Genomic DNA, 6195 nt, shown 5'->3' with positions numbered 1-6195 from the left:
AAAAAGGAGATGGTAGGGTGGGGAGAGGGAGGGGAGAGGGAGGGGAGGGAGAGGAGATGGGCAGTTACCAGGCATCTGGGCTGAGGTCTGTAATAAGACCCCACTGAATCTTACAGCTCTGCCACTCCATAGCTGTCTGTCCAAGCACACACCAGTAATGGCTCCCTGAGCCGTTGTCTATCTTACTTTCACTCTTGTTGTCTACTGCAAGTAGCCAGTGTGGCTGACCTTGTGGGCCCCACACAACATGCAGCAGGCATGGGTAAGTGCCAGGTGCCTCCTGCCACCCCAGCTCTGTCATCACCGTAGAGCAGGCAGCTACCTTTTGGGTTGATTTGTCTACCAGAGGATCCAAGGCCCTGCAGTGTCCAGCGCATCTCAGTACACATGTGCCCAGGTTTACTGCTCACTCCCTGCTCTGTCCTGGGCTTGGTCTGGTCTCTTGTGTGGCTAGGCTAGGAGATCACAACCCAGGAGAAGGGAGGCTGCAAAGGTCTCATCCATAGGACTCACCCCAGGAGCCTCTCAGAGCCATGCTGTTCTCATGAGGAGTAAGCAGGGATGGAAACATCAGACATGTGTGGGCAGTGCCTGGATTCTTCCCTTCCGTGGGTTATGGTGTAAGGTGGATGCTGGGGTCTAACTCGCCTCACCTCTCTTCTGATAGCTCTGAATACCATTTAAAAATTTAGTGTACTCAAGCCTCAAGTTCTGCCCTGCCCCCTGTGGTTTGCACAGGACACAGATTTAGTCTCCAACACCACTGAGTGTTGCAGAGCTTTGCCCTCCGATCGATGTTCTTGCTTTTTCTGAAGGTGATTTCTGTGTTGAATGCAGTAAGGCCCAGTTTCTCATTTTATTTTATTTTATTTTACTTTCACTCTCGGCAGCTGCTTCCCTGCAGGGCACTGAAGAACCCCACAAGGGGTCTGTTCACAGCTGTCTGCTCTGCCCCTGTCATCTATGTCTTCTGACCCTGTTGTTATCAAACCTCTACTTTGTATGTGGGGGTGACAACCTCCAGGGCTTTAGTCTGCAAGAAACTTGGACACTTTTGTTCACCTAAAGGTTCTTTAGAAGCCCCTCCCCACCCCCAATGTGGAAAAATGGGAAACTGAGGGGTTATATCAGCCTGTGGCCTGTTACTGCAACAAAATACCAGAGGCTGGCTGTTCACAAAGCAAGAGGTCTGTTCCACAGGGTGGCTGCTACCTCTGGACAAAGGTGTCCCTTTGGAAGGGTGACAGAGTGGAGCAATGAAGGGAACCAACTGTGTGCTGAAGGGGCTGAGCTGACACTGGCAGGGATGTCCCTCACCCCCACCTCCACAAGACCAGATTCGTGACTTCCAAAGAAGTCCCAATGACTTTAGCACCCTGTTCTAAATCTTGCTTTTTTAAAAATATTAAAAATGTTTTTAGATTTATTATTTCATGTTATGCCTATGAGTTTTTTCTGCATGTATACACATGCACCTCATGCATAATTGGTACTGGATCCAAGAGGGCACTGGATTCCCCCCAAACTGGAATTATAGGTGGTTGGGGACCACCATGTGGATGCTGAGACTCAAACCCAGGTCCTCTGCAAAAGTATCTAGTGCTTTTAGCCACTGAGCATCTCTCTGGCTCTAGTCCAAATCACCCCTTGGCACCACCACACAGTGTGTTTATGGGGGGGGGAGGCGTGCTCACAAATGTATATGTGTGTGTGGGAGGGGTGTTACTTACAGCACCTGAGCTGTGGGAGGCCCATTTGACCCAGAGGTGATCAATACAATATTACAATACAATACAATACAATACAATACAATACAATGTTACAATACAATACAGTACAATGTTATAATACAATACAATACAACACAATACAATACAATGTTAATGGCTTCTGTTTCTTGCTCATTCTTCAATCCTCACTATCAAGGGTCTACTTTCTTCCTGGGTCTAAACAAGATAGGGAGTTAAGCCCGGGTGATAATTATTGAATTGCCTCATTCATGACTTGCAAACTGGCCCCCAGGAGCTCAGAAGTGGGGGCATTCTTTGGATGCTGGTTGGAGCAGATATAATGAAATGGTCCTAGAGTTGGGGCCCCTAATCCAACATGAGATGTCCTTATGAGAGGGAGAAACAGACACAAACACACACAGCTATGGAGAGTTATGTGTGATTGTTGGTCTCACTGTCAACTTGGAGGGACAGGAATCAATTGTGGGACATGCTCTGTGTGAGTCTGCGAGGGGATGGCCAGGAAGAGTAACTGAAGGTGATGACCACCCTCAAGCAGCAGCACCGTCCAGTGGGAGGCTTGGATATAAAGAGGTGTACTGTGATGGGTGGGTCCACTTGCCTCTGCTCCTGCCTGAGAGAGTGTGTCTGCTGCTGCAGCTTGTCCTGCGTGGACACTATCCTCCAGTGTCTTCAGCCTTGCTGTGTGGACTTGACACCAGCCCCTCCACAGGACCCTCCTGAAGAGCTATCCTGGGACTTCCTGGCATCTAGCTTCATTGTCTGAAAAGCCCCTGGGTTCTCTGTATTTTCACTGTAGGAGGAGCCTTTGTTGGATGACCTAGCCTGTCCGAGCCAATGAGATAAATATCTTTTTTATTATGTATTTTACTACATCATTCCTTTATTGATTCTGTCCCTCTAGGGAGCCCTGACACACCACACTAAGAAGGGTGTGTTGCTTTTACCCGAGTAAGTCTTAAGGATAAGTCCTAAGAATGCTGGAGGCAGCAGACTGGTGGAGCAGACTCCCTGCAGCCTGTGGGAGGAGCTGACCCGACAACAACGCTTCAGTCAAACAGAAACACCACCCCCTAGTTCTCTGTCCCATCGCTCTTCCCTGCAACTCATTAGGCGGTGGAAAAAAAGCCACCCATAGGTCAGGTGAGGGCTTCCTAAGGGTCGAAGTTTAAAGAGGTGTGGAGGTGTGGAGTTTTCCAGGTGAAGTTGAGGTGATCCTTGGGGGTACTGGCATTCTCACGTCATGGCGATTGGCTTCCAGGAGCTAGTGCCCCAGGAGGAAGGTGCAGCTGAGTGACATCTTTGTGACGCCACATTCTCCCGAGGCGTCCCAGGTCAGGTGGAGATGCCCACGTTTGGGAGGAAGGGGCAAAGGTCTCACCAGTCAATGAGGCGATCTAGTGGTGGCCATCTTCAGAAAAGACCACCTTCCATTGAGACTCTGGAACATAGGGAGTGGCTTCCATGGGGCGGGGCAGGGACTTGGTGTGTGAAATCTAGCAGGACATAGGTTCTCTTGGGCCTGGATTCAAGGACTTGGTGACTAGTCTTAGTCCTTGCCCCACTTTGTCACTGAAGGGTGTGATCTATCCACCACCTTCCCCTCCTTTTTTTCACTTCTCACTTGTCCTGGGAGCCCACATACTGCCTCCCTAGTCTCCAGGGACCCGTTCGCCCCTCTTCCCAGCCTTCTGGGAGCCATTTCTCACACCGGCCACGAGGTGTCAGGAAAGCACCATTCTCAGCGCCCGGTCAGTTACCGAGGTGGGCGGAGCCTCGCGCCTCCTTGGCTGCTGATCCTCTAGGAGGCTGAGCCCTCGGGGTCCCACGCAGGACACGCACCGACTCTGGAAATACAAGGTACCTGCAGGGAAAGATCAGCGTTTCGTCCTGTGCTTGCAATCCCTGGAAAAAAGTTAGAACACAAACCGCCGCGGAGACAAAATAAAAATGTTTTATTTTTGGCCTCATCGTGGCCAGGTCGCTCAGGGTCGCACAGTTTCTTTTGGGTTTCTGCGCTGACCGCCTCGCGTGGGCGTCCACAAACCTTTCTGGTGTCTTCCGCAGGAAGGGCCCTGCGCATGTGTAAACCACAGTTTACACGTGGACCATCTTCCACGAAACTTCAGGAATCTTAAATTTGAATTTCATTCTCGCTTACACAAAAAACCCCCGGATCTTTCTTAGGTCCTCTCCCCGCCCCCAAGCATTTAAAATATAAAAACATTGTGCAAAAGGATTTGTTGTGTGGCCTGGGAACATACTAGGGTCATCCTAAACACCACGTTCCTATATGGCAAGTGTTTCGTGAAATTTTGTAGTCACGGAACAAAAGAAAGCCACAAATCAAGGCACTTTTAAAACCTTGGAGGTGGCATCAGGGTTACAGGAACTCAGGGGCATCGCAGCTACATCCCAGATGCGGTCTGATAGCTTTCTCAGACTGCTGGTTGGTGGACACTAGGGGTGTGCCCACACATTACAAAGGAAGTACCTAGGAATGGTCACAAAGCTTCTGGGTCCGGCACAAAGTCAATATACGTCAAAGGGCCAAGGATGCCCCAAGCTAACTTGGCTCTGGACTTGGCAACCTTCCAACCTGTCCACATTGCTACATTTCTGATCAGCCACCCAGCCTTTGCAGAGTTTCTATTGCTATGGTAAACAACATGATCAAAGCAGCTTGGGCAGGAAAAGGTTAATTTGGCTTACACTTCCACAGCACAGTCCATCACTGAAGGAAGTCAGGACAGGAACTCAAGCAGGAAAGTAACCTGGAGGCAGGAGCTGATGCAGAGGCTGTGGAGGGGTGCTGCTTGCTCCCCATGGCTTGCTCAGCCTGCTTTCTTATAGAACCCAGGACCACCAGCGCAGGGATGACCCCGCCCACAATGGGCCGGGCCCTCCCTCATCGATCACTAATTAAGAAAATACCCCACATGCTTGCCTACAGGTCTGATTTTATGGAGGCATTTTCTCAATTGAGGCTCCCTCCTCTCTGATGACTCTAGCTGTGTCTAGTTGACACAGAACCAGCCAGTACATAGACAGCTGCTTTTCTCAAGTTCTCCTTCAGAACATGGACCAGACACATACAGCTCTCTGCTGCAGGCCTCAGGTGATATTTGTGACATTCTTAGCTCTTGTGTTGGCTAGTGGTGTGTTAACATCCTTCAAAAATGTTTCTCATTGGGTGGTGGTGGCACACGCCTTTAATCCCAGCACTTGGGAGGCAGAGACAGGCAGATTTCTGAGTTCAAGACCAGCCTGGTCTACAGAGTGAGTTCCAGGACAGCCAGGGCTATACAGAGAAATCTTGTCTCTCTCTATTTAAAAAAAAAAAGTTTCTCTTGGAATTCAGAAGTTCTGGCATCCCTGGTGTCCCTCGCTCAGCCATCTTCCCGTCCTCCAGGCTCTGGATAGGTGCTTTCTATTCACCCACATCAACCCTGCTTCATCTGCCTTCGCCAGACCCCCCCACCCCACTCTCACCCCAATCAGCTCATCAGCTCCCCTCTCCCCCTGCAACTGTGTTAGCATATTGCAGGCTTCCCCACTGGACAGAGCTTCACCAGGACAGAGCCCAGGTTAGCTCATCCCAGGGTCCCCAGTGTGTCACATAGTTCCTGATACAGAGCAGGTGTGTGACAGCTCATAGCTGGACAAACATGTGAAGACATCTCCTCCTTACCTGGGTCGGGGAACCCCCAGACTTCAAATGCAGATGTTCTGGGTAGGGAGGAACCACTGGGGCTCACAGTGGGGTGTGCCTTCACTCCCCCCCCAACTCATTCCACCTTGGCTGGATGGGGTCCTAGGACTCTGCAGAGTCTCCTCTCAGTTTCCCACCTTCCACTTACACATGTGCTCATGGTGTGAAGACAGATCCACCAGGAGCTGATGGCTTTTACTTGAGTCGGTTCCACCTAGCAGCCGCCTTTGCCACTCCTGCAGGCTCCTAGCAGGCACCGGAGAAGCCATCAGCGCCTGGCTTATTTGCTTCCTCACAGCTGTGGATGCCTCACACCTGACACAGGAGCCACAGAGTGAGAACTGGAAGATTGCTCATTTCCCCAGCTGCCCACGAGTACTTTGCAGCCTCTGCCCTGTGTGCATCTCATCCTCTCTGGTGTAGGGGCAGGATACTGGGTGGACGGGATGGATGCTGGGGATTGAAGCGTTTTGAGGCTTCTTGTAGAGATGTCGGTGGCCCGGCACAATGACCACAGACTTAAAAAACTGTCTAGTTATTTCATTATTTCATGTGTATTGTTGTTCTGCCTCATGCATGCTTGTGAGCCTTTTGCATGCCTGGCGCCCTCAGAGGCCAGAGGAGGGCATCAGTTCCCCCAGAACTGGAGTTGAAGATGGTTGTAAGTTACCATGTGGGTACTGGGAATGGAAGCCAGATCCTGTACAAGAGCGTGCCCTTAACCACTGAGCC

The 6195-nt window shown here is 50.7% G+C and overlaps 1 long non-coding RNA gene across 1 annotated transcript; it reads right to left on the bottom strand.

Annotated features, from left to right (window-relative positions):
- Positions 1–3108: 3108 nt before the first annotated feature.
- Positions 3109–4168, bottom strand: LOC116068475. Its single transcript, XR_004109598.1, has 3 exons — positions 4116–4168; positions 3512–3615; positions 3109–3192 (listed from the first exon to the last, which is right to left on the bottom strand). It is a non-coding gene; the product is annotated as an uncharacterized LOC116068475 (long non-coding RNA).
- Between the last annotated feature and the right edge of the window lie 2027 nt (positions 4169–6195).

This window comes from Mastomys coucha, unplaced genomic scaffold (assembly GCF_008632895.1).
Source record: "Mastomys coucha isolate ucsf_1 unplaced genomic scaffold, UCSF_Mcou_1 pScaffold22, whole genome shotgun sequence".
Lineage (NCBI taxonomy): Eukaryota > Metazoa > Chordata > Mammalia > Rodentia > Muridae > Mastomys > Mastomys coucha.
This window is presented reverse-complemented; position numbering and strand designations above follow the sequence as displayed.